This window comes from Hyla sarda, chromosome 10 (genome assembly GCF_029499605.1).
Source record: "Hyla sarda isolate aHylSar1 chromosome 10, aHylSar1.hap1, whole genome shotgun sequence".
In the NCBI taxonomy this organism is placed as follows: domain Eukaryota; kingdom Metazoa; phylum Chordata; class Amphibia; order Anura; family Hylidae; genus Hyla; species Hyla sarda.
The window spans coordinates 58,052,654-58,079,282 of NC_079198.1; the positions used below are offsets into that span (position 1 = coordinate 58,052,654).

At 42.8% G+C, this 26,629-nt stretch overlaps 1 protein-coding gene across 1 annotated transcript in view; it reads right to left on the reverse strand.

Annotated features, from left to right (window-relative positions):
- The window catches only part of FAM83E (family with sequence similarity 83 member E), a 61,700-nt gene that overhangs the window by 31,540 nt on the left and 3,531 nt on the right, over positions 1–26,629 (reverse strand). The window lies entirely within an intron of this gene.

The window sequence follows — 26,629 nt, forward strand, 5'->3', positions numbered from 1 at the left end:
CAATACGCGTGTAGAACACTTTGCCTTGCTTTAACACGCATAGGGTGTGTGCTGGGTTAGGGAAATAATACTGTTATTCAGTATGACATGCATTACACTGTCGCAGAGCGGCACAATGACAGAGCCTGGAGGTAGCATCAGTATGAGGAGACCATAAAGTGGCTGAATGACACAGGGTGGAGGTGGCGGCAGCATGAGGAGACCATATAGTGGCTGAATGACACAGCGTGGAGGTGGTGGCAGCATGAGGAGACCATGTAGTGGCTGAATGACCCAGCCTGGAGGTGGCAACAGCCTGACAAGACCATAGGGCCTCACAATTGAAAGGATTAAAGATATTTTTTAACATTTAAATTGAAGATGTCAAATAGATGAACCTAAAAAGTTTTATTTAATGTGCCAGCAGCATGAGGAGACCACATGGCAGTACAGTGACACAGCCTGGAGGTTTCAGAAGCATGAAGAGACCATATAGTGGCTGAATGACACAGCCTGGAGTTGGCGGCAGCAAGAGGAGACCATGTAGTGGCTGAATGACACAGCTTGGAGATGGCGGAAGCATGAGGAGACCATATAGTGGCTGAATGGCGCAGCCTGGATTGGCGGCAGCAAGAGGAGACCATATAGCTGCTGAATGACACAGCCTGGAGGTGGCAGAGTCATGAGGAGACCATATAGTGGCTGAATGGCACAGCCTCGGGTTGGCAGCAGCAAGAGAAGACCATATAGTGGCTGAATGACACAGCCTGGAGGTGGCGAAAGCATGAGGAGACAATATAGTGGCAGTATGACACAGCCCGGAGGTGGCACCAGCATGAGGAGACCAAAATGTGGCAGAATTACCAAGCCTGGTGGTGCCAGCAGAAAGAGGAGAACATAGGGTGACAGAACGACACAGCCTGGATGTGGCGGCAGCCCGACCAGACCAAAGGGCCTCACAATTGAAGATATTTTTTAAAATTGCATGTGGTCATGTTAATAACCTCCGGATACTTGATGAAAAACTGCCTCACCACAGAGTAGCTGATTTTCCCCTCAACAGTCCGCTCTCCCTGCTGACTGTCCTCTAGTAGATCTTCCTGACTAAAAAGTGGAGCTGAACCCACGGCATAGGATACTTCTTTGGGGGAAGGAACAGCATAGGACAGAGGCAATTGGAGGGCAGGGATTTCTCCCAGGCCATGCCAACTGATGGTTGTGTCTGAGGAACCCACCAACTGTTGACTGGGGGTGTCAGATGTCACTTGTGAGGAAGTGGATTACCGAGTTAACCAGACAATGACAGCAGATGGGTTGCTGGTCGAGACACTACCACCAGTAGCTGATACCAGGAGCTCAGGCCTTTCGCTGCAACTCCTGCTGCCACTCACCCCTATTCTGCTGCAACCTCTACCTGCGCTTGATGAATTTAGGCCTCTGCAACTCCTCTGTGCACGTCCTGCCACTTCTCTGCCTGACATACATAGTGCGTATATGATGGGAGTACAATGCGCTCCGATACGCTTAAATCAGTATTTTTCTAGAACAGGTGCAGGTGTGTACTTTTGGCTGGCCTTTCACAGTAACTAGGCCCTTAAGACTTTAACAGAAACAAAATGGTACTCCACATAGATGTACGTACATGGTATGCACTTATGAGGGGAGTACAATAAGCTCCACTATGCTTGAAACAGTATTTGTTTAGAACAGCAGCAGGTGTGTACTTTTGGCTAGCCTTCCACAGTAACTAGGCCCTTAAGACTTTACCAGGAACAAAATGGTAAACTGCCTATGTACCCACAGGTTACACTCAATAGAGGACAATACGCTCCGCTAATGAACCAGTATTAGGGACTAATAGCAGGTGATTATGGCTTTTAGTGCTCTGCTCACCCTAACCGGCAGGCTACTATTAGCATTACTGTTGTTGTACACACCAGTGATGCAGCACACAGTGGCTGTGTACTACACCCAAAATTGCACTTTTTCTCTCAATCTCTCTCCCTTCCCTTTTCAGTGCTTCTAGGCTGGATTTGGGCTTGAAGTGAATCACTGCTGTAATACACTCACAATTGCACTTTCTCTCTCTTTCTCTCTCTTCCTTCCCTATCAGTGCTTATAGGCGGGATTTGGGCTTGAGGTGAATCACTGCTGTAAAAATGCTTTTCTGTGCAACACACACTGCTCTCTGTCCCTCTCTCTCTGCAATAGAATGCTGATGTGACTGTCCGCAAGATGGCTGCCAATTATATAGGGCTGTGACATCACAGGTTTGGCTGGCTGCTGATAGGCTGCATGTGATTCAGGGTTATCCCGCCTACCCTTGTTCCTGCCTTCCCAGCATTCCTTGCCACATGTCCTGATATGTGGAGCAGATATCTTAGATGCCCTAGAGCCTGGAACGCCAGATTCGTCAGATTTGATTCGTTCATCACTAATAGAGATGTAGCAAAAGTTTTTATTTGTTGGGGTCTGAGTGTTCTGATCTTGACCGATTAATAGGACAAGCCAGGAGAAGCGTGCAGTTAACACATTCTGGGGGAGATTTATCAAAACCTGACTAGTGGAAAAGTTGCTGAGTTGCCCATAACACCCAATCAGATTGCTTCTTTTATTTTTCACAGGCCTTTTCAAAAATGAAAGAAGGAATCTGATTGGTTGCCTCTGTCCTGGCTTTGCGCCTCATGATCAGATTGAGTCCTCCGCTAAATCCCCATTCTTTGCGGTGTACGGCCGTCACCCTCTTCCCCCCCTCCCCACTCCCACGCCTTCTGGTTTGCTCGCTGTTGATGAGGTGACTCGGGACTTCTCCACCATCTGGAAAGAGACTCAAAAATCTCTCATACAGGCCTCATCCCGGATGAAGAAACATGCCGACAAAAAAAGAAGAACTCCTCCTGTCTTTTCTCCTGGAGACAAAGTGTGGCTCTCCGCCAAGTATATCCGCTTCTGTGTCCCCAGTTATAAACTGGGACCACGTTATCTCGGACCTTTTAAAATCAAATGCCAAATTAACCCTGTCTCCTACAAACTCCTTCTTCCTCCTTCTCTCCGTATTCCCAATGCTTTTCATGTCTCTCTCCTTAAACCGCTTGTCCTTAACCGCTTCTCTCCTAAGGTTGTTGCTCCTACTCCTGTCTCCGGGTCCTCAGACATCTTCTCGGTTAAAGAAATTCTTGCATCCAAGATGGTCAGAGGTAAAAAAAAAATTCTTGTGGACTGGGAGAATTGCGGCCCGGAGGAGAGGTCATGGGAACCCGAGGATAGCATCCTTGACAAGGACCTTATCTACAGGTTTTCGGGTTCTAAAAAGAGGGGGAAACCCAAGGGGGGGGTACTGTTACGCCGAGCGCTCCGGGTCCCCGCTCCTCCCCGGAGCGCTCGCAGCGTTCTCCTGTTCGCAGCGCCCTGGTCAGACCCGCTGACCGGGTGCGCTGCGATAATGTCCCTAGTCGGGATGCGATTCGCGATGCGGGACGCGCCCGCTCGCGGTGCGCACCCCGACCCGCTTACCAGACTCGCTCCCCGTCTGTGCTGTCCCGGCGCGCGCGGCCCCGCTCCCTAGGGCGCGCGCACGCCGGTTCTTTGCGATTTAAAGGGCCGATGCGCCACTGATTGGCGCATGGGTTTTAATTAGTGTGTTCACCTGTGTGCTCCCTATATTACCTCACTTCCCCTGCACTTCCTTGCCGGATCTTGTTGCCATTGTGCCAGTGAAAGCGTTCCTTGTGTATCCCTAGCCAGTGTTCCAGACCTCTTGTCGTTGCCCCTGACTACGATCCTTGCTGCCTGCCCTGACCTTCTGCTACGTCCGACCTTGCTCTTGCCTAATCCCTTGTACCGCGCCTATCTCAGCAGTCAGAGAGGTTGAGCCATTGCCGGTGGATACGACCTGGTTGCTACCGCCGCTGCAAGACCATCCCGCTTTGCGGCGGGCTCTGGTGAATACCAGTAGCAACTTAGAACCGGTCCACTGACACGGTCCACGCCAATCCCTCTCTGACACAGAGGATCCACCTCCAGCCTGCCGATCCTGACAATTGGTCTCAAATGAAAGTCTATAAACCATTCTGCTCACATAAACACAGAATGGGGAGAGCAGCATGCAGTCACGCACTTTACTCTCTGCTCGTTCTACTGATCTGTAAGGGACTGAACGTTCAGACCCTGACCGATAAAGACAGGTGTACTTTAATGTATATGCCATAAATGTCTAATAGATATGGGTCCCAACTCTAGCACCCACAGCTATCTTGAGAACAAGGGCCTTTCAGACCCCCTCAGGCCTGCTTGTGGTGGCCTGAGGGGACTTAGGTGTGCGTCCCAGACGTGAAATTTACATCTATCAGACATGGCAAATCTTCAGGGTATTAGAGATATGATTATGCCTTTATATTTTTGTAATAAAGGATCTGAACATGGGAGACTGTTCCCCATATCTCTAATATCAAGGAAAAATCCCTCAGGTTCCCATTGCTTCCCTCAGGTATTAGCAGTACCAGTTGTATAGCTGCATTTATCTATGTTAAATAGTAAAATAAGCTTGTAAATAAAGATAAAAATCAGGACTGAAAACTGCTAAGGTGCCCATATACTTTCAATAATCGGCTGAACAAGCAGTTGGCCAACAGATATCTCTTCCATCCTCCTCATAGTCATGAACTTCATCATGGCCAAACGTTCATGTTTTTTTTTTAAGTGAAGGAAGGGGTAAGCCGCTCTACCAAAACAATAGCATCAGGTGTTAAAGATCCAACATGTTTCACCCTTCTGTCCACCAACATGCATCATTTACTTTAGACAAATGCTCTTTGGCCAAAGTTGCTGAATGTGACGGTTCAGCTGACTTTAGTATAAGGTGAAGAACACTTTTAGCCAAACTTTTAACTGGGTGGCAGATACTATGTCAGGGGGGTATACTGAAATGGTTTACAGATGCAAATAGCCTCTCTGTCTAATACAGGGCTGGTGTTGGGCAAAAACACAGCAATTTTGCATAAATTATGATAGATTGCAGTGATGTAAGTGTGGTTGAATAGCTGTTTGGTTCATAGAGCAGAATAAACACTTACATTCTACCTTTCAAAACCTTTCTGTCTACGTCATTGCAGGACCTTTAAGATACAACTAACATAGAAGAGTTATTGGCGAAAGTTTGGGTGGAGGGTACCTTAAGAAAGATGAGGAGACAAGTGTAGATGGGGACACAAGAAGCAGTATATAAGGAGCAATATGGTCACAGGGAGTAGTTGGGGGCTGCCTCTTTTAGTTATGCCCCTGAATAGGTCCCCCATTGATCATGAGAATAGAAATCCCTTGAGGAATGGGCAGTAGTGCACATGATTGCTTTCTGCTCCATTTATTCTCTTTGGTACTTATGGATAAAAATGAGCTAATCAAATCTGACGAACCTGAATTTGTTACAAATTTTAGGAAATGTTCGATTTTCAACTAATGCTAATATCGCCGTGATTCTATCATGCAAATCACTTCATTAAAGTCCATTTACTGCAGTGCAGGCTCCAGGACATCTAAATTGGCGGATCCACATGTCAGTACATGGGGCAAGGAACGCTGGGAAGGCGGAAAGGCAAGGCAGGAAGGGAAGTAGGCGGGATGACCCTGAATGACATGCAGGATGCAGCCTATTAGCAGCCAGTGACCCCTGTGATGTCACAGCCCTATATTTGGCAGCCATTTTGCGGCTCATCATATAATTAATTACACCGCATAGAGATAGGATGGACATCGCTGTGTGTGTGTGTGTTACACGTTACACAGAAAAGCTCATTCCAGCAGCGTTTCACATCCTAGTCACATCTGCGTTCTCGTGGACAGAGAGCAGTGTTTATTTCACTTAATAGGATTTTTACTTCAGCTGCAGCCATTTACCTCCCAGTCACTTTCTTCGGCATAGTATTACAGAGAGGGGCAGATAGCTGTGTGTTGTCTCATACATTCCAACAAGCTGCATCAACTTCATAAACCTTAGCAAAAGAGGCAGGAATAATTTTTCTGCACAATTCAGTGTCTGTGTTCCACAAAAAAATCATCTGCTGGTTATACTAGTCTATAGACAGTATAATACACAGAAGTCCTTTCCTAATAGTCTTTGACAGAGAGCAATTTTGTGTTTAGTACACAGCTTTTTTTGGCTGCAGCACTGTTGTGTACTGGTGGTGTATTACAAAAATAAGTTTTTTTTTAAGGGTACTGTAGCACATTTTTCTCATAATAAGTGCATACCGCATGCATACATCTAAGTAGTGTACTATTTTGTACCTGTTAATCTGTCAAGGGCCTACATAATGTGAAAGGACAGACAAAAGTAATCACCGGTTGTTTTTTTTACAAAAATACTGAGTTTTTAGGCATACTGTAGCACATTTTTCTGCCCTCATCAGAGCATACCGCATACCTTAATCTAAGTAGTGTACTATTTTGTACTTATTAATCTGTCAAGGACAACCTTCAGCCAACTCCAGGCTGTGTCATTCAGGCAATATAAGGTTTACTGATGCTGCTGGGCCTGGGTATAAAAATTTTGTTATGGTAGCACTAGCTATCCAAAATCTTCAGTTTAAATTTCAGAATTCATCTTTTAATCTTAGGGATTGTAAAGCCCTAGTGTCTACTCATGCTGCTGCCAACTCCAGGCTGTGCCATTCAGACACTGTATGGTCTCCTCATGTTTCAGCCAACTCCAGGCTGTGTCATTCAGGCAATATATGGTTTACTGATGCTGCTGGGCCTGGGTCTGGGCCTAAGCATTTTTATGGTAGCACTAGCTACCCTAAATCTTCAATTTAAATTTGAAAAATCATCTTTTTTTCCTTAGGATTGTGAAGCCCTGGTATCTACCCATGCTGCTGCCAACTCCAGGCTGTGCCATTCAGACATTATATGGTCTCCTCATGCTTCAGCCAACTCCAGGCTGTGTCATTCAGGCAATATATGGTTTACTGATGCTGCTGGGCCTGGGTCTGGGAATAAAAATGTGGTTATGGTAGCACTAGCTACCCAAAATCTTCAATTTAAATTTCAGAATTCATCTTTTAATCTTAGGGATTGTGATGCCCTAGTGTCTATTCACGCTGCTGCCAGCTCCAGACTGTTTCATTCAGCCACTATATGGTCTCCTCATGCTAAAAACACCTCCACACTGTGTCATTCAGCCACTATATGGTCTCTTCAAGCTGCCAAACCTCCACGCTGTGTCATTCAGCCACTATATGTTTCCTTATGCTTCAGCCTCATCCAAGCTGTGTCATTAAGCCACAATATAGTCTCCTTATGCTGCCAACACCTCCACGCTGTGTCATTCAGCCACTATATGGTCTCCTCATGCTGCCAACACCTCCACGCTGTGTCATTCAGCCACTATATGTTTCCTCATGCTTCATCCTCATCCAAGCTGTGTCATTCAGCCACTATATGGTCTCCTCATGCGGCCAACACCTCCATGCTGTGTCATTCAGCCATTATATGGTCTCCTCATGCTGCCAACACCTCCATGCTGTGTCATTCAGCCACTATAGGGTCTCCTCATGCTGATGCCACCTCCAGGCTCTGTCATTGTGCCGCTCTGCGGCTGTGATTCTAAAAGTGATGCCGGTAATCTGCATGTTATTCTGAATAACAGTAATATTTCACTACCCCAGCACACTCCACAGCAAAGTGTTCTACACTCCTATTGAGCCTCTCTGTAGGCCATAAATAGCTGTTTTTTATATAAATTCACCACAAATAAATTCAGATCGAACCAAATTTTTTCTAAAAATTTGGTGAAACGGCCGAATCGAATTTTTCAAAAGTTTGCTCATCTATACTTATGGACATTGCTATGCATTGTTTGCAATTTAGGAAGGTTTCTTAGAGAATAAATGAAGCGGTGGGAGATCATGTGCGCTAATGTTCTATTCACCACTGTTTGGACCCAGCCAATCGTTTATTTACATTATCCCCCTATTCCATTGATAGGTGATTCCTTTGAATCTTGGGGCAAATCCTTTAACCCAATAGGCAATGTTCACATGGTGGAATTTCTGAATGGAATCTGACAGAAAAATTCCACTGGGAAATTCTGCTGCAGCATTAATTTCAATGTGGTTCTACTGCACTGTGCACACAGCGGAATTTCTGTGGCAGAAACATCTCCAGCAGAAATCCCGATTTTGGTGTCTGCAGAAACGGTAAATTGAACAGGTTAATTGTTTCTGCAGATTTCCCTTGGAAATTCATTTTCTAGCATGAAGATGTGCAAAATGGTTGTCTGTCTTTTCCTGGTGGCAATACCGCACATTTTATGCTGTGTGAACATAGATTTAAGGATGCAGTACATTTTCATTTTTGTGGTTATATTTTTTACTCATCGCCTATTAAAATCAATAACTCTTTTAACCCCTTAAGGACTCAGCCCATTTTGGCCTTAAGGACTCAGACAATTTAATTTTTACGTTTTCATTTTTTCCTCCTCGCCTTCTAAAAATCATAACTCTTTTATATTTTCATCCACAGACTATTATGAGGGCTTGTTTTTTGCGCGACCAGTTGTCCTTTGTAATGACATCACTCATTATATCATAAAATGTATGGCGTAACCAAAAAACACTATTTTTGTGGGGAAATTAAAACGAAAAACGCAATTTTGCTAATTTTGGAAGGTTTTATTTTCACGCCGTACAATTTATGGTAAAAATGACATGTGTTCTTTATTCTGAGGGTCAATACGATTAAAATGATACCCATTATTATATACTTTTATATTATTGTTGCGCTTAAAAAAATCACAAACTTTTTAACCAAATTAGTACGTTTATAATCCCTTTATTTTGATGACCTCTAACTAGGGGACTATTCATAGCAATACCATGATTGCTAATACTGATCTGTTCTATGTATAGGACATAGAACAGATCAGTATTATCGGTCATTTCCTGCTCTGGTCTGCTCGATCACAGACCAGAGCAGGAGATGCCGGGAGCCGGGCAGAGGAAGGAGAGGGGACCTCCGTCCGGCGTTCTGAATGATCGGATCCCCGCAGCTTTAAATCGCGAACTGCCGCAGATGCCGGGATCTGTATTGATCCCGGCACCTGAGGGGTTAATGGCGGACGCCCGCGAGATCGCGGGCGTCGGCCATTGCCGGCGGGTCCCTGGCTGCGATCAGCAGCCGGGATCAGCCGCGCATGACACGGGCATCGCTCCGATGCCCGCGGTTATGCTTAGGACGTAAATGTACGTCCTGGTGCGTTAAGTACCACCTCACCAGGACGTACATTTACGTCCTGCGTCCTTAAGGGGTTAAAGGAGTACTGCAGTGTTAGACACTTATCATTATATAAGTGTCTGATCATGGGGGGTCCGACCGCTGGGACCTCCTGTAATCTCCCGTATGGGGAGAAGCTAAAAAAAAAGCTATAAAAAAAAGCTAAAAAAAAGAAGCTACAACTTGGTACTTTTGGGCAGTTACATTTCTACACAGTTCACTTTATGGCTAAAAGGACACACTATCTTTATTCTGTAGTTCCATTCGATTACAAAGATAGCCAATACTTTATTTGACTACTAAAATATTAGTATGCTTAAAATCGTACAAATTTTAACTGTAACTCTTTTATTTTTTTTATGTACGGGGCTGTATAAGGACTAATTTTCTTTTCATCAGGATCTGTAGTTTTTATTGGTACCATGTTTGTTTAGATGAGACTTTTTGATCATTTTTAATTCTTATTTTTCTGAGATGTGATGTGACCATATAAAAGCAATTATGGTATGGTGTTTGGTATCTTTTTTATTTACCTAATTCACCATGTGGGATCAGTAATTTTATATTTTAAGTTTAGTCAATTCTGCTTGGGGCAATACCAAATATGTTTAGTTTTTTGGTCTGGTCTGAAGCCCATATTTTGTAGTTCATCCCCTTCATACCTACCTGGAGTATAGTTTTTGAGGCCATTGGGCAGCACTGTAGGCATGCTTATGTCAGCACATAGGGCAGCCGCAGGCACAAACAGTAGTAGCAGGATGGCAGTATAAAGGATAGGGGTTGGTGGAAAGTTTTGGGGTAGGGTAGGCACACCTCTGATGAGTTTTCTCTTTTTGGTATACAGCGCTCAGACTGACAACAATACAGCAGTGTAAATACAGACATAGATAGGTTTCAGATGTAAGGGGAATTAATATGTAAGAGGTATAAAGGCATTATTACAGTAAGGGGCATAAATGTGCCATTATTAGCTTGAGGGAGCACACAGATGGGTATTATTACAGTAAGGGGCATAAATGTGACATTATTAGCTTGAGGGAGCACACAGATGGGCATTATTACAGAATGGGGCATGAGGAGAGCTATTAATGTACAAGGAATTCAATGTGCACTATTACAGATAAGCAGCATTTAGACAATCCCTGTTATAGGATATGTGGGATTTAGGACTATATGACGAACAAAAGGTGACACTGATAGGCTAGGGCAACATGGGGTCTTTGCCTGTGACATCAAAGATTACCAGATCATGCTGAATCTCAGCCAATGCAGGTAAATGGGGTCGCACTGCGACCCCAAAATTGCCACGGCCAGAAATCGATCTTGGATGGAATCACCATGTCTGTCAGGTTGCTGTCACAGCCTCTTGCAGTTTGGAGTGCCACCCCATTTACTAGCTGAGATGCAGCACCATTCGGGGAACACAACATGGTGATTGGTCACACTACCTTTGGTCCCTATTTTTAGACTGGCCCTGGTTTCATTAGATGACTCCAGTATTATGAATTACACTACTAGCTTGCTTTTTGCCTAAATTATGTGATCCTGTGGAAGCCTTCTGACTAGTGTACCCATCAGGAAGACTAGACCCTAAGCATTCCCATCAGGTCTTGCTTGATTTTTCCATCTGCGCTCCCTCTGGTCTGCCACCATTTTACAATGTAAGTGTCTCACATGCACCCATATGATGTAAAAGAAAACATGAACCAGTCCAGTTCTAACATTCACATGCCCATTAGAGGCACTTTTGGCAGTGGAAAGGGGCAGGGATGTAGCAATAGGGGTCGCTGTGAGCCCCATGACACAGGTGGCAGTTTAGGTCTCACAAAGATGGGGTCCCAGCATCCGGCATAGGAGCTGTGAGGCCGAGGTGAGGGTTATATACTATGTCATGGTTGTCTAGGCTACAAACTGCAGAGGAGCAGCATTAGGAGGGTGAGGGAGTTGGAGACTTCTCCTGTACTACTGTGACAAAAGACAGTAGTGACATTAGAACTGTAAACTGGCCATCTGTGAAAGCACAACAGGACCAAACATCTTATCTCAATGAGGTAATGTGGTGACTGCCTTGCCTCCTCTATATCAACACACCCACTAGTCATACAGGAAGGCTTTAATGTGGTGATAAGGAGGAGACAATGGAACCAAAGGGAGCAAAGACATGTATACTACCTGTAAGCAGCACCTTGCTCTATAAGCAGCACCTGGCTCTATATTCTTTGCATGTCCTGGCTGGGACTAAGTGCAGCACCCTTTCTTTATATTATCATGTAGGCACAGTAAAAATAACAGGTACTCACCTACCACGGTCCCCCAAAGCTCCTGTTCCTTCGCCTTACTTCCCTCTGCTGGTCACTGCATCTTGGTACTTCAAAGACAAATCTTGTCAGCAGAACCTGCTTACTAAGCCAGTCACCAGTTGCAGCAGTGTCCCACCTCAGTCAGCGACAAGCTGAACAGTCAGGTCCTTCTGAAAACTGTTTGAGGTAGCAACAAGCAGTGACCAGAATTTGCTGGAACTGGACTGGAAAGTGTGCTAAATCTGCTGTAAAAGTGTCTTATCTGAGTCATATTTTGCTTTTGATTATATCAAGCAAAACAGAAGCAGAGGAACTGCACAGACTGCATCTTTAAGACCCATATCTGATCATGAAAACACATCTGTGTAATACTTCTGCAAACAATGTGGATTTATTTGGATATGTTCCATTTTATTTTTCCTTTTTTTTAAATAAAGTTACGTGGAATTTGTTAATAACCATTTTTATGGTTTTAAAGCAAATACTGTAGATGTCAGAGGAGGGTCCACCCCTAATATTAGCAAGAACAGAGCATAGCTGTAAGCTCTCAAGAACTTTGGATGACTACGTATTTACATGGCCGTCCATTACTTTGCAGCTATAATTGCTGTGATACTATCATGACAATGTTAGCTTTTAGAACAAGGAGGCACATGATACCTGACACATCTGTCTAGGATTCCTTAAAATAGAAAAATACTCTCTGGTTACAAGTGTCACCAGAGAGCCCACATATTAGCATAGTAGTGTATTTACTCTGTAGTGCAAGCCAAGCCAATTATATAGTATATATAGTACAGTGGCATGATGTGGGTCGTGTTATTATGATTACACATTCGCATGTGTAGCACCTTATCATTTTATTCTTGACTAAAAAAAAAATTGACTTTTTAAAGGAGGAAATTGAGGGTGTGATTGCGGCCCTATGGACCATTTGTGTTTGGTAATTGTAATTTCCACCCCTCCTCCTTTGTAGGGTAACATTTTTAGTGGCTTTACTAACTTATAGCCCGGAGGACACTTTACACAGGAGGAGGAATACTCCCTGAAACTTGACTTATCTTCAAACAGCCTGTTGAGCTAATACTCTCCCTGTAGATTTCACCAGTCCAATAATTTCATAGTATAAAAGTAGAGACAAAAAAAAGACAACCGGGAGGCAGCGCCTCGTGTATTACCCTTGGCTGGTGAGGAATCCACTACACTTACTGGGTAAATAAACCCAGGATTTTAGTGAAGATGGCCGCTCACCTTATAAATGAAGAAATTGCGCATATCACCCCTCATCCGGGGTATCAAGAGATAGGGATCAGCTGCCAAGCCCGATGGTCACAGGAAGACAGGTATCTTCCTGTAGAAACTGAAGCAATTTTCGTAGAAAAGGACCACTATAATCCAGGCCCTGCTTAATACAAAGATGCAAGGATGCAGGTAGGTATTGTAAAACCAGAAGCTTTTATTTGTATTACAGCATACAAGTTAGCAGAATCATGACGCGTTTTGGGGTCTATTGCCCCTTCCTCAGATGATCTGAGGAAGGGGCAATAGATCCCAAAACGCGTCATGATTCTGCTAACTTGTATGCTGTAATACAAATAAAAGCTTCTGGTTTTACAATATCTCCCTGCATCCTTGCATCTTTGGATTAAGCAGCGCCTGGATTATAGTGGTCCTTTTCTACGAAAATTGCTTCAATAATTTCATAGGACTGGAACTAACAAGCAAACTACAGACCAAAGTAGCCAAACCACCATTGTCCACGGGATGCTCTCTCTCTCAATCAGGGCGGAAGTTGCACACAACCCACACTGACACAGCTATGGCTCCCCACAAGACTAAATTTCCACATAGCCCAGACAGTCCCAGATCTCCTAAAACTTTGTCATCTATACAGCTGTGTCAGGACTCATCTGTAGTCTTTATCAGTACTAATTTGGGGTAGATAGGAAATTTTTTAACACATTTTTCTTTTTTGATATGACCAAAAACAACAATACTGGCATATGGTATTTTTTCTGTTTATGCCATGTGGGATAAATAACATTATATTCAATAGTTCATATAATTGTGGACACATTGATATCAAATATTTTTTGTTTACATTTTTTTAAGGAAAATGTCAGAAGGGGGCAGGCAATTTTTTTATTACATTTTTTTATTAATATATAATTTTTAGTGATCTTTAGAATTTTTTTAAAACTTTAGGACTTGTATGAGCAATCATTGCGTTTCTTATACAGATCATATGTAGTACATATGTACTGCATTGATCGTTTACATCTGCACTAGGTATTGGTAGAGATTGCCATAGGCAGGCTCTATCAATTCTATCAATTGCAGATTCCTGGCAGCAATGGAGGCTAAATGAAGGCTGTGTGCTGCCTTGACAGCTAATCAACTCCCCATCAATGAAGCTTACTAAGACTGTTTACATCCTGCTGCAAGCTTTGACAGCAGTATCTAAATGGTTAATAGCAGCTTCATAGATCATTCCGTGCTGGCTATTAGCACTGCCCTTGAGTCCCAAGTCCTCACCATACACCCTTAAAGGGGTATTCCAGGCCAAAACTTTTTTTTTCTATATATCAACTGGCTCCGGAAAGTTAAACAGATTTGTAAATTACTTATATTCAAAATCTTAATCCTTCCAATAGTTATTAGCTTCTGAAGTTGAGTTGTTGTTTTCTGTATAACTGCTCTCTGATGACTCACGTCCCGGGAGCTGTGCAGTTCCTATGGGGATATTCTCCCATCATGCACAGCTCCCGGGACATGACATAATCATTGAGCAGTTAGACAGAAAACTTCAGAAGCTAACAACTATTGGAAGGATTAAGTTTTTTAATAGAAGTAATTTACAAATCTGTTTAACTTTCCGGAGCCAGTTGATATATATAAAAAAAGGTTTTGCCTGGAATACCCCTTTAAAGGCTTTATGATGTAAATACATGTCATAGGCCATTAGGGAATAAAGGCAATGTATCACCTGAAACCAGATACTAATACATATTTTTTTCTTATCTATATTTATTTTCTGATTGTATTTGTTTTTACTCTGTTTCTGTACATTATTATGGGTCTGACATTTCATCTGATCTGCTTTTATTATCATTTAGATATCTACTAGTGATTAGGCACTAACATCAGTATTTAATTTTGGGCAAATTGAACTATTTATAGAAAATATAAAAATACATTCCAGATCATAATACTATTCAAAACAGTAGTATGAAAAACTACTCATTTCTGTCTTTGAGCTGTAGCAATAACTTTTACTTTCACTTTGACATGCCATTCGCAACATTACCATGAAGATGTATAGAGTCTTCATTTGGTTAAATACACATATATGGTAATAATGTAAAAAGATTAACACATTTTTATTTATTTCTTTATTTTTGAATTATTGTGTATTTCTTGTCATTTGCATAAATAAAAGTAACAAAGGTTGGATTGGGCACAGGTATCATGTACCATGAAATTATTAGAATATACTAAGTAGCAGAATAACAAAAAACAAGACAGGTCATAAAGGGAAAATGAAGGGCTTGAAAACAAATGTTTACAAGGTCAGAATGGCTTAAAAATAAAAATCAAGGCATACTTAAGTGACGGATGACATCTCAATATGCCAATCACTGACTACAGTGGCTCCCTGCTGTAACCAGGAGGCAGCGTGGACCCAAGCACCATTAGGACATCACATATGAGGCTTTGGGCAGGTGAATGACACTTTTGATTATAAGGCAGCCTGACCCCTTTAATCTAACATAACTGAAGAAATGTATCATTATTTTCTCTTGGTCATGCATCCTACATTGTAGCTGATCCTGCCATTGCTCCAACTGCAGAATAATGTAAATCTATACAAATCCTCCTCAAAATATGTTCTTCAGACAAAGTGGCAAGTTAACTTGTGTTTTCTTTGTAAGTAGATACATGTAGAAAATATCAAGCAACCTGTTGAGTATTATCTTCCATTTTGAGATGAATGATCATTACCAGTTAAATTTGCAATACATTGCTATACATAGCTGTAAAGCTGGCCATACTTAAGTGATTTTGGATGGTGGAGCTGCAGCATTTGCCCCATCTGTCCCTTCGTCGGCCTGGTCGGCCTGTAAGCTTTACATTCATACAAACAAAAGAAACGCAATACACAGCTTATTCTACTCCATTTTAGTAGCCCAACACTGAACAGTACCAGCCCTTTTATTTATGTCCACAGTAAAATATCAACCAATGGGACAATGGTACAATGACATGATGTGCTTCCATTTACAATACAGCAGAGTTGGCAGTTTGGATAAAACCATCCAAGAACAGACAATATATTTTTAGCGTCTTCTCTTTTGGGAGAGGAAAACACACAGCTTATAGGGTAATGTCTCCAATACAAAAGCTATGCAACAGACAAATCTGGAACTCAGAAGAGTGGACAAGACTATTCTTGGAGAGACGATGTATCTTTATCTCTTCTCTGGGGGCAGGTGGTGTGATGATGTAAGCCTAGTTCTGGGAGTATATGCAACAAGGCAATATTGCTGAGGTGACAACAATAGTGACGCATACATATTCCTGAGTAGCTGTTTGACCATATAATACCCAATATATCATGTCATTTTTTAATGTATCTTGATCTTCCATTGACAACATCTATACATATAGTTGATTTGTGATGGTTTGTTTAGACACCTAGTCCATTTAGTGCTTACTGAGAAAGCTCTAAAAATACTTTAACATACAAGGTTTTATCTTGGGATATTATAACTTGACATTGATGCACAGTGAGAAATGAGATTGGAGAAGGAGTGAGATCAGACAGCAGAGGCAGAGAGACACAGAGAGAGAGAGAATGCAAAGGGACTGTAAGGCCCCTTTCACACTGCCGTTGCTCCCTGTCAAGAACGGCCGTTAAAGTCTCTTTTTTTATTTGTGTGACAACGGGCAACATGCCGTGTCATAACAGCAGTGTTAAAGAAGCCTTAACTGTATGCCATAGATATCACCCAAGGGGCTTGATTCACACCTTGGACTATTCACCACTGTTTTATGAAGCCTTCCATGCTGTTGCTGCTTTTTAGAGTGTGCATACAGACAGAGAAGAGCAGCATCCCCTCTTTTGTGTGTGTGCAATTTATGTCAGTCACCATAGACATTAGGCTTCACCTACTATCTCAGGGACAACAAAACATTAGAAATGAGGCCTGTAGGGGAAAATGTCTTATATGAGTTATATAATGGCCAGATATAGTGCTGCTTCTCATGTACACTCACAGGGGAGCTTATCCTGAAAAGTTACCTGAAATGAAAGGTACGCTTTAGCTTAATCTGGTTGCTAAAGTAAAGTTTACTGTTCAACAATATCCTTGAGTCTCTGTTTTACTAAAATCAGAATTATTTAGTGTTCTTGTATAAAATATTGCATTGCAAGTAATCTTTAATTTTTTCACATATATGGCACAAATTTCTCAATCTGTCTAAAACAAAAACTGCCTGATTTGCCCATAACAACCAATCACAGCTCAGATTTAATTTCATTAGTTGCTATAGTCAAATCTGACAGTTTTGCCATACAGTAAGTCCATCAAGCTTACAACTTTTGAAATCCATCTGTAATATTACATTATACTCCCTTGTGCTGACTACTCTACACAGTTTAGTGGAAAACATCCAATACTGACCCCTGTGATACCCCACTAGTAACTATGACTCAATCTGAGAATGCACCATTAAATAGGCACACAGTCATTTCAACAATATTTGCACAAATCCATGTGGATTTCTATGTGACTATAAAGAAGCTTTGTAATATATTTTATGTATTTTTCTCCACTTATCAGGCTCCTCCACTTTCCTAAGCTTATCATACACACAAGTTGCTCAAGTTCGTCTCAAGTTGGATCAGCTAACTGAAGTATCAGGTTATAGCTTCCAGTCTATGGGGAAGGGAGGAAGAAGTGGGCAAAGAGCAGCTTGGGAGACTGCAAAGCTTAGGTCTTATCCTAGAACTGGATTCACAACTCACACTACTCAGTACAACTCTATAATGTCCTCCATGCTCTTACTGCTGCTTAGTGTGTGTTATATAGACATAAGGGAGCAGTATCCCATTTGCTATGAGGACTTGTATGTAGTATCCTGCTACATTGTTTTTTATGGCTAGTTTGGTGTACCACAATTTGTGTCAATTTGTGTTTTTGCCATGCTATAAAAATGTTAAATCTGTTTCTGATAAATTTTAAATTGCAATTTATCTTTGTACCATGTTCTTGGCAGGAGGTAAAGGGATAACAACACACACATTATTCAGATTGACTACTTTTTACTGTCTTCAAGTGGTAGTGTTAGGCAACGAGTTCCAGAACATTACAGTCAGTAGTAGTCTGAGCTTGGGTTACCAAGACCTACTTGACTCCCCTGAGCTGCAGACTGTAGCATCTACAGGCAGGGGAACTGACAGTGCCATTCGTCAATCACTGATTGGCGGAGTGGCACTATGACACGTGTACAGCTCTGGCCTGCTCCAGTGAAGAATACAGTAGAGACTCTCCAGAGATGGGAATCCTGTTTTATATTTTTTAATATTTTTTGGGCAGGCTGTGGACAATAGCAAATGTAAAAAAAAAAAGTCCACTGGGCAACTTAAAGGGGTTATCTACGATAATATAATCTTAGTCCATACCTGGCAGGCAGTAATGGACATGCTTAGGAATGATCTGCACTTGTCTTGGGGCTAAATGACAATGTTGTGAGATTACCATAATACTGTGGCTAGCTTTTTGTGAACTGGTATTTCCTATTTCAGTTTTCTTTTTTTGACTACAAATCCTATAATTTCATTTTCCTCCCTCCCACACATCAGCCACCCCACCCATTGAAAAATAAATGAGCTGCATCCATTCAAAAGACCTGTGGTTTTCAATCAGGGTGCCTACACCTTGCATTAGTTGCAGATTGATCTCTCTCCCACCAAGTGATCCCTTCACCCATTGAAGCAGACAGGCTTCCTGTCATCAGATGACTAGTGAGTCAGGTCTCGGCCGCACGGCAACCTGGGAAAAATCTGAGACAACAGTCCTTTTTTATGCTGTTAAACATACATAATGGGGTGAAAATCACAGAAGAATTGTGAGAAAACCATCACACATAGGTACAGACACTATATTGTGAACCACACTAACTTTACAGCCCCTGTAGCATAGTCAAATAAAAAACTCCCTTTTAACTCCCTATTAACCCTTAAGGACTCAGGGTTTTTCAGTTTTTGCACTTTCGTTTTCTCCTCCTTACCTTTTAAAAATCATAACCCTTTCAATTTTCCACCTAAAAATCCATTTTATTGCTTATTTTTTGCGTCACCAATTCTACTTTGCAGTGACATTAGTCAATTTACCCAAAAATTCATGGCGAAATGGAAAAAATAATAATTGTGCGACAAAATCAAAGAAAAAAACGCAATTTTTTAAATTTTGGGGGCTTCTGTTTCTACACAGTGCATATTTCGGTAAAAATGACACCATGTCATTATTTTGTAGGTCCATACGGTTAAAATTATACCCTACTTATATAGGTTTGATTTTGTCGTACTTCTGGAAAAAATCATAACTACATGCAGGAAAATGTATACGTTTAAAAATGTCATCTTCTGACCCCCATAACTTTTTTATTTTTCCATGTACAGGGCAGTATGAGGGCTCATTTTTTGCGCCATGATCTGAAGTTTTTATCTGTATGATTTTTGTTTTGTTCGGACTTTTTGATCACTTTTTATTCATTATTTAATGGTATAAAAAGTGACCAAAATTAAGCTTTTTTGGACTTTGGAATTTTTTGCGTGCGGTTTAATTAATGATATATTTTTATAGTTCAAACATTTACGCACGCGGCGATACCACACATGTTTATTTATATTTTTATTTACACTGTTTTATTTTTTTATGGGAAAAGGGGGCTGATTTGAACTTTTATTAGGGAAGGGGTTAAATGACCTTTATTAAGTCCATAGGGACTTATAACATTGCACACACTGATCTCTCATGCTCATCACTGGCGTGTATTAACACGCCTGTGATCAGTGTTATCGGCACTTGACTGCTCCTGCCTAGATCTCAGGCACGGAGCAGTCATTCGTCGATCGGACACTGAGGAGGCAGGTAAGGGCCCTCCCGGTGTCCTGTAAGCTGTTCGGGACACCGCGATTTCACCGCGGCGGTCCCAAAAAGCCCGACTGAGCAGCCGGGATACTTTCACTTTCACTTCAGACGCGGCGGTCAGACACGTCTGAAGGGTTAATACAGGGCATCACCGAGATCGGTGATGTCCTGTGTTAGCCGCGGGTCCCGGCTGTTGATAGCCGCCGGGACCGACCCAATATGATGCGGGGACACCACGTGACCCCGCGGCATATCGCGGGAGCCGGTGGAGGGCGTAAATATACGTCCTGCATCGTTAAGGAGTTAATGACCCGGGACGTACCTGTATGCCCTGGAAGTTTCCGATTACCACCGGTAACCATGCGGTGAATGGTACGGGATGTCTGCTGAAATCATTCAGCAGGCACCCCATGTCAACGCCTGGGGGTCCTGAGACCAGTGAATTCAGACTGGTGATCTGCTGCAAATCTTGTCATACGGGTCATACGATTGTCCGACTAATAGCTGCCGGCAGAGGAAGTGTTAATGTCCCCATCTCTCAGTTCTGCCAGCCCACCTACCTCAGTCAGCGGGCAGAGCTGAGAGAAGGTGCCAGGAACCCCCCCCCTGACAATCTGTAAGTGGCCTCCTGCCACTCTTAGTGCAAGGAGAGATTGAGTGAGGGACAGGTAGTTGAAGTGTTAATAAAAAAAGTAAAAAAATAAAAATCCCCCTGACCCCCTAACAGGTCCCCAGGGGTCCGCTGCACATTTTTTAGCATGACATTGGCCCTATTAGGGCTTAAGTGCGCTTTGCCACCCTTTTTTGGGGGGCTGCAACATTTTTTTTTCTTGTAATAAAACGGTGTGTGATATATAATCACACACTGTTATGTAGTTTGCACCAAGTACACACATACAAACACTTCCCCCGCCGACATCAGCCTCGGATTCCTGAGTTTGCTGGCGACTCAGGAATCCAGATTGACATACACTGAAATGGACATTTTCAGTTATTATTTTTAGTGATGACTATTACTATTATTTATTGTGAATCTAATGGTGGAGCATATGAACTTGTACGCACATTTCATCGCCCACTACCCAGACTCACTTTTGGTGAAAAAACCCAGTGTCAGGCAATACTAGAGCGCAGACGTCCTCTACCAGACACCAATCTACAGTATGGCTATGACACAGGAACCGTTCGAGGCCATACGGAAATGCCTGCATTAGGCTGATGACCGGCTTTACAAAGTAAGGCCTGTCATGTATTTTGGACTACAATCAGTATATGGGGGGAGTTGATCTGTCTGATCAAGTCCTCAAGCCATACTTTGCCATGCGGAAAACATGGATATGGTACAAAAAAGTTGTGGTCTACTTGGAACAGGTTGCCATGAACAACTCTTTTGTACTGTACCAGAACGCTGGCAACACAGTGACATACCTTCAGTTCCAAGAAGAAGTCCTAAAGGCCCTGATCTTTGGCGACCGGGAAAGAGCAGGCCGGACTTCCCAAGGAACTGAAAATATAGGTGCCAGGAAGGTGAGGTTCCCCACACTGGAAAGTAGGGACGATCCCAGAAAAAAAGCAGAGAGTGTCACAAGAGGGGGATACGGAAGGACACCACTACTCAATGCGACACTTGCCTTGATCATCCGGGCCTCTGAATTAAGGATTGCTTCAGGGAATATCACACTTCCATTAAGTACTTGATTTTTCCATTTTCATTTTCATTTCCCATAATTTGACCCCAGTGTACCAGTCGAGAGTACATTACAAATTTTAACCCCATAAACATCTAAATTCCCCAAAAAACCCTTTCATAAAAAAAAAAAAAAAATGAAAAAATCCTGATAAGACCTCTTGCTATCTTTTTGTCACTATCATTGTTATTTTTTTTCATGTTGCCATGTGCATATTTAACCCCTTAAGGACATAGGGTGTATCCATACGCCCCCGTTTCCAAGTCCTTAAGGACCGAGGGCGTATGGATACGCCCTGAGCATTTCCGGCCCCCGCCGCTAGCTGGAGCGGAGCCGGTGCCTGATGCCTGCTGAAATCGTTCAGCAGACATCCCAGCATATCACCCAGGGGGGTCATTATGTCCCCCCATGTCGGCGATTGCCGCAGATCGCTGGACAATTCAGTCCAGCGATATGCGGCGGATTCCGGGTCAATCGGGTCTCCAGTGACCCGATGATCTGGAATTACTGGCTGATTGGGGCCGTCTCTGATGGCCCCAAACAGCCATAGCCAGCAGGGGTGATATGGTACTGGTGCCACCTCACAATCGCCCTGATTCGTCGGCCGGTTTCCCGGCCGACCAATCAGGGTGCCTGCTGCGGGTGTCACTCCCGCAACCCGCTCCGCCCCTCTTCCAGAGGACGTGAGCGGGTGCGGGCAGAAGACCCCGGGTGCTGGGGACCCCGATCCCCAGCGTCCCTGTTGGGATCGGAGCCCCAGGAGCGACGGCAGCGGCGAGGGACTGACCTGTGCGGCTGCATCGTGGAGCAGCAGCAGGAGGTGAGTGACAGCCTCCTGCTGTTGCTTAGCAACAGCTCCCAGCATGCAAAAAGGGCATGCTGGGAGCTGTAGTTATGCAACAGCAGGAGGCAGACCACCACAACTCCCAGCATGCCCTTATGGGCATGCTGGGACTTGTAGTTTTGCAACAGCTGGAGGCACATTTTTCTATGGAAAAGTGTACCTTCAACTGTTGTATAACTACAACTCCCAGCTTGCACAATCAGCTAAAGTGCATGCTGGGAGTTGTAGTGGTGCATCTGGTGGTTGCATAACTACAACTCCCAGCATGCCCGTTGGCTGTCGGTGAATGCTGAGAGTTGTAGTTTTGCAACAGCTGAAGGCACACTGAGTTAAGTAGCAAACCAGTGTGTCTCCAGCTGTTGCATAACTACAATCCCCAGCATCCCCAGCCAAAGTAGTATGCCTCCGGCTGTTGCATAACTACAAGACCCAGCATGCCCTTCCGCTGTCCGTATATGCTGGGGGTTGTAGCTTTTGCAACAGCTGAAGGCACACTGGTTGCAAAACGCTGAGTTTGTTACCAAACTCGGTGTTTCACAACCTGTGTGCCTCCAGCTGTTGCAAAACTACAACTCCCAGCATGCACTGATAGACCGTGCATGCTGGGAGTTGTAGTTTTGCAACAGCTGGATGTTTCTCCCCCCCCCCCCAATGTGAACGTACAGAGTACACTCACATGGGCGGAGGATTACAGTAAGTATCTGACTGCAAGTTTGAGCTGCGGCAAATTTTCTGCAGCAGCTCAAACTGCCAGCGAGAAACTACTGTGAACCCCCGCCCGTGCGACTGTACACTAAAAACACTACACTAACAAAAAATAAAATAAAAAGTAAAAAACACTACATATGCACATACCCCTACACAGCCCCCCTCCCCTCCCCAATAAAAATGAAAGCGTCTGGTACGCCACTGTTTCCAGAACAGAGCCTCCAGCTGTTGCAAAACAACTACTCCCAGTATTGCCAGATAGCCACTGACTGTCTAGACATGCTGGGAGTTTTACAACAGCTGGAGGCACCCTGTTTGGGAATCACTGGCGTAGAATACCCCTATGTCCACCCCTATGCAAGTCCCTAATTTAGGCCTCAAATGCGCATGGCGCTCTCACTTTGGAGCCCTGCCGTATTTCAAGGCAACAGTTTAGGGCCACATATGGGGTATCGCCGTACTCGGGAGAAATTGTGTTACAAATTTTGGGGGGGGATTTTCTGCTATTACCCTTTTTAAAAATGTAAAATTTTTTGGAAAACAAGCATTTTAGGTAAAAAAAGTAATTTTTTTTTAACATATACAAAAGTCATGAAACACCTGTGGGGTATAAAGGTTCACTTAACCCCTTGTTACGTTCCCCGAGGGATCTAGTTTCCAAAATGGTATGCCATGTGTTTTGTTTTTTTTTGCTGTCCTGGCACCATAGGGGCTTCCTAAATGCGGCATGCCCCCAGAGCAAAATTTGCTTTAAAAAAAGCCAAATGTGACTCCTTCTCTTCTGAGACCTGTAGTGCGCCAGCAGAGCACTTTTCACCCCCATATGGGGTGTTTTCTGAATCGGGAGAAATTGGGCTTCAAATTTTGGGGGGTATTTTCTGCTATTACCCTTTTTAAAAATGTAAAAAGTTTGGGAAACCAAGCATTTTAGGTAAAAAAACAATTTTTTTTTTTTTACATATGCAAAAGTCGTGAATCACCTGTGGGGTATTAAGGTTCACTTTACCCGTTGTTACGTTCCCTGAGGGGTCTAGTTTCCAAAATGGTATGCCATGTGTTTTTTTTTTTGCTGTCCTGGCACCATAGGGGCTTCCTAAAGGTGACATGCCCCCCAAAAATCATTTGTCACTCCTTCCCTTCTGAGCCCTCTACTGCGCCCACTGAACAATTAACATAGACATATGAGGTATGTGCTTACTCGAGAGAAATTGGGTTTCAAATACAAGTAAAAATTTTCTCCTTTTTACCCCTTTCAAAAATTCAAAAATTGGGTCTACAAGAACATGCGAGTGTAAAAAATGAAGATTTTGAATTTTCTCCTTCACTTTGCTGCTATTCCTGTGAAACACATAAAGGGTTAATACACTTATTGAATGTCATTTTGAATACTTTGGGGGGTGTAGTTTTTATAATGGGGTCATTTATGGGGTATTTCTAATATGAAGACCCTTCAAATCCACTTCAAAACTGAACTGGTCCCTGAAAAATAGTGAGTTTGAAAATTTTGTGAAAAATTTCAAAATTGCTGCTGAACTTTGAAGCCCTCTGGTGTCTTCCAAAAGTAAAAACTCATAAATTTTATGATGCAAACATAAAGTAGACATATTGTATATGTGATCCCCAAAAAAATATATTTTGAATATCCATTTTCCTTACAAGCAGAGAGCTTCAAAGTTAGAAAAATACAAAATTTTCATTTTTTTCATCAAATTTTGGGATTTTTCACCAAGAAAGGATGCAAGTTACCATAAAATGTTACCACTAAGTTAAAGTAGAATATGTCACGAAAAAACAATCTCGGAATCAGAATGATAACTAAAAGCATTCCAGAGTTATTGATGTTCAAAGTGACAGTGGTCAGATTTGCAAAAAACGCTCTGGTCCTTAAGGTGTAAAATGGCCTGGTCCTTAAGGGGTTAAGGCAACAGGTTAGTGATGGCCACACACATCACATTGCCAGAATGATGATTCAGAGCATAGGATTTGGGGCAGGCATATTTTTTACTTTTGGCTATGCTCTGGGTCATGTTTTTCTGGGAACATAATTGGCCCATCAGTAGTAAAACTGCATTTTCATTTTCCTGTTTTACATAATCCCATAGTACACTTCATCCATTTCTGGAAAATAAATTTAGGGAACACCCATCCTTTCCAAATGTCCAGTCCCCCCTATACACCTTCCCCAGGGGTTGTACTGTCTGTAATAGTGTCACATGTGGGTGTTTATCTTTGTTTTTTTCCTCTGAATGTATGTAATCGTTAGCTACTGATATGCCATAGGCCTCAAATGCAAACAAAGCTCTATGACTCTTGAGCCCTTTTATGTGCCCGCCCAGCATGTTACGTCCACATATGGGGTATTTCCATTCTCAGAAACAATGGGGTTGCAAAATTTGGGGGCATTTTCTCCTATTATCCCTTGTGCAAGTGAAAAAATGAAATAAAAAACGATTTTGTCATTTTACGGCCCACTGTTCAAAACACCTTTGAGGTGTAAGTACTCACTGTACCCCTTTTTATGTTCCTTGAGGGGTTTAGTTTCCAAAATAATGGCACTTGAGGGGGGTCCCACTATTCTGGCACCATGGTAGCTCTGTAAACGCTCAAGGCCCCTGACTTTGATTCCGAAGCCAAATGGCGCTCCTGCTCTTCTGAGACCTGGTATGCACCCGCAGAGCAGTTTACATCCAAACATGAGGTATGTCCTTACTCCGGAGAAACGTATTTACATATTTTGGGGGACATTTTCTTCTATTACCACTTGTGAAAATGAAAAAATTTGGGGTAATCCTTGCATTTTAGTGTATAAAAATCAAACTTTCCTTTTCACATCCCACTTTAATGAACATTTATCAAACACCTGTGGGATGTTAAGGCTTACTGTACTGCTTGTTGTGTTCCTTGAGGGGTGTAGTTTCCAAAATAGTATGCCATGTGTTTTTTTTTCTGCTGTTCTGGCACCATAGGGGCTTCCTAAATGCGACATGCCCCCCAAAAACCATTTCAGCAAAATTTGCTTTTCGAAAGCTAAATGTGACTCCTCTTCTGAGTATTGTAGTGTGCCCGCAGAGCGGGTATGGGGTATTTCCAAGAAATGGGGTTACAAATTTTTTTGGGGGGGAATTTTCTCCTATTACCTCTTGGAAAAATTGTAAATTTGGGGAAAAAAATGCATTTTAGTGATAAAAAAAAATGTAATTTACACATCCGACTTTAACCAAAAATCGTCAAACACCTATGGGGTGTTAAGGCTCACTGTTCTCCTTTCTTTTGCTGTTATGGCACTATAGGGGCTTCCTAAATGCAACATGCCCCCCAAAAACCATTTCGGCAAAATTTGCTTTCCAAAAGCCAAATGTGGCTCCTTCTCTTCTGAGTATTGTAGTGCGCCCACAGAGCACTTTACGTCCACACATGGGGATTTCCATACTCAGAAGAAATGGGGTGACAAATTTTGGAGGGCATTTTCTCCTATTACTCCTTGTAAAAATGGTAACATTGGGAAAAAACAGCATTTTAGTGAAAAAAAAAATCATTTACACATCCGACTTTAACGAAAAGTTGTCAAACACCTGTAGGGTGCTAAGGCTCACTTTACCCCTTGTTACGTGCCTTGAGGGGTGTAGTTTCCACTATAGTATGCCATGTGTTTTTTCTTTGTTTTGCTGTTCAGGCACCATAGAGGCT